A 2,500-nucleotide genomic window follows, 5' to 3' on the forward strand; every position below is an offset into this window, starting at 1 on the left:
TGCAGTGGGGCGTGCGCGTAGGGTGCCGCGCACGCGATGCTTGTGCGAGCGTGGGGATCCGTCTAAGGGGCGTGCGTGCTTGGCTTGTAAGTGGCAGATGAGCCTTGTTGCCAAGATCCACCGAGATTCATCTCGACCCTACCCACACACAACTCATTTATTTCTTCCAATTGCCATGGAGGTCATATCTTATGTAAAAGGACGAAAAACATAAGTGTTAGTGAGGGGTTGGCTTTGGACTAGAAAAAAAGTTGAAGCAAATCATCTTTGAATGCCCAAGAATAAGATAGTGTGCTCGTGTGCAAGTCAAGGACCAAGGCCGAGGCCTTCGAGTACAAAGCACGGCCATGGGCGCGCGCGCCGTGCGTTAGTGGGTTTGTGTGAGTCGCGCGCTGCATGCCCGTGCGTCTGCGGGGGGCGTGCGCGCAGGGGGCCGCGCGCGCCATGCGTCTACGGGCGTGTGTGGGGCGTGCGCCGCAAGCCCAGGCGACTGCAGTGGGGCGTGTGTGGGGCGCGCGCCGCATGCCCATGGCCGAGGCTTGCACACGAACGCCTAGGGTGCCCACCATGCGCCATGCCCTTCGGGCGTGTGTGGGGCGTGCGCGCAGAGTGCTAAGCGCGGCATGCGTCTGCGGGTGTGTGTCCGCGCGCCGCATGCCCAGGCGTCTACGTGGGACGTGCGCGCAAGCCGCGCGCAGCATGCGTCTGCGTTGGGCGTGACCACCCACGTCTAGAATTCATGGAAAAAACTCTATGGAGGTTGTTGGAACAAACCCGTGCCCCCACCGTGCATGCCCACATGCCCACCGAGCATGCAGCATGCGCGCCCCCATGCGCACGAATGCGGCACGGCCATGGGCGCGCGCGCCGCATGGCCATGCGTCTGCGTGGGGCGTGCGCGCAGGGTGCCGCGCGCGCAGGGTGCCGCAATGCCCACTCAACACACAAATGTGATGTCAAACCTATGTTCTAGTGCTTGGATTGTTATGAAATTTTTTCTGGGATCTAAAAAATGTAAACAAAGGATGTCCTCCAAAAATTAGTATTTTTGGAAACGTTTTACTATTTTTAAATTATTTTTAATTTTTTAACAATAAAAATTCATAAAATATTATTGGTTGGTTCAAAAATTATGAAACTTGTTTTCCACACTCATTTGAATGTCTAAAACATAATACAATCAAGTCCCGGTCATAATAATAACACAATCAAGATTTATGGCATGGTGTGACATTTCGGCTTTTTCATATGCAAGCCTGCCAGACCCAAAAAAGCCAGAATGTACTATATAGGGGGGCGACCTGCCTGCATGGGCGGGGCGCGGGGGTACCCCTATGCCGCGGCGCCGACCCTTCAAGCACATTGCGCCCATCATGGGCACATATGCTTGGGGGGTCGGCGCCGGCGGAGTGCCACCTCCGGCCGCCGGCGGCGAGTGAGAGTGGGTGTCGAGTTGATGCTCGGATGGGCTTGCGCGGACAATGCTTGCACCTCGGTGTGGGCGTGCACTCCAAGCGGGCTTGTTCGTGAGGAGACGAGATAACTTGCGATTGCTTTGTGCTTGGTGGACGAAGGGTTCGGCCGGAGTGCCACATCCGACCGTCGGGCAAGGAGTGAGAGCGGGATGGGCGTGCTTGGACAATGCTTGCACCTCGGTGTGGGCGTGCACTCCAAGTGTGCTTGTCTTGGCGATTGTTTCGTGCTTGGCGGAGGGGTTTGGCCATAACGATGGGCTTGTCCGTCGGGCAGGGAGTGAGAGCGGGTGTCGAGTTGACGCTCGGATGGGCTTGCGCGGACAATGCTTGCACCTCGGTGTGGGCGTGCACTCCAAGCGGGCTTGTTCGTGAAGATATGAGATGTCTTGCGATTGCTTTGTGCTCGGTGGACGGGTTTTATCGGAGTGCCACGTCCGACCGTTGGGCGGGGAGTGAGAGCGGGTGTCGAGTTGATGCTCGGATGGGCTTGCGCGGACAATGCTTGCACCTCGGTGTCGGCGTGCACTCCAAGCGGGTTTGTTCATGAAGATACGAGATGTCTTGCGATTGCTTCTTGCTTGGTGGAAGGGTTTGGTTAAAATCGATGGAATGCCGGGCCCCTACGTCGGGCAAGGAGTGAGAGCGGGATGTCAAATTGACATTCTTGGATGGGTTTTGCTTGGACAATGCTTGCACCTCGGTGTGGGCGTGCACTCCAAGTGGGCTTGTCTTGCAATTGCTTCGTGCTTGGTGGAGGGGTTTGGCCATAACGATGGGCTTGTCCGTCGGGTAGGGAGTGAGAGCGGGTGTCGAGTTGATGCTCGAATGGGCTTGCGCGGACAATGCTTGCACCTCGGTGTGGGCGTGCACTCCAAGCGGGCTTGTTCGTGAAGATACGAGATGTCTTGCGATTGCTTTGTGCTCGGTGGACTGGTTTCGTCGGAGTGCCACATCCGACCGTTGGGCGGGGAGTGAGAGCGGGTGTCGAGTTGATGCTCGGATGGGCTTGCGCGGACAATGCTTGC

This window comes from Cucumis melo, unplaced genomic scaffold (assembly GCF_025177605.1).
Source record: "Cucumis melo cultivar AY unplaced genomic scaffold, USDA_Cmelo_AY_1.0 utg000535l, whole genome shotgun sequence".
NCBI classification, from domain to species: Eukaryota; Viridiplantae; Streptophyta; class Magnoliopsida; order Cucurbitales; family Cucurbitaceae; genus Cucumis; species Cucumis melo.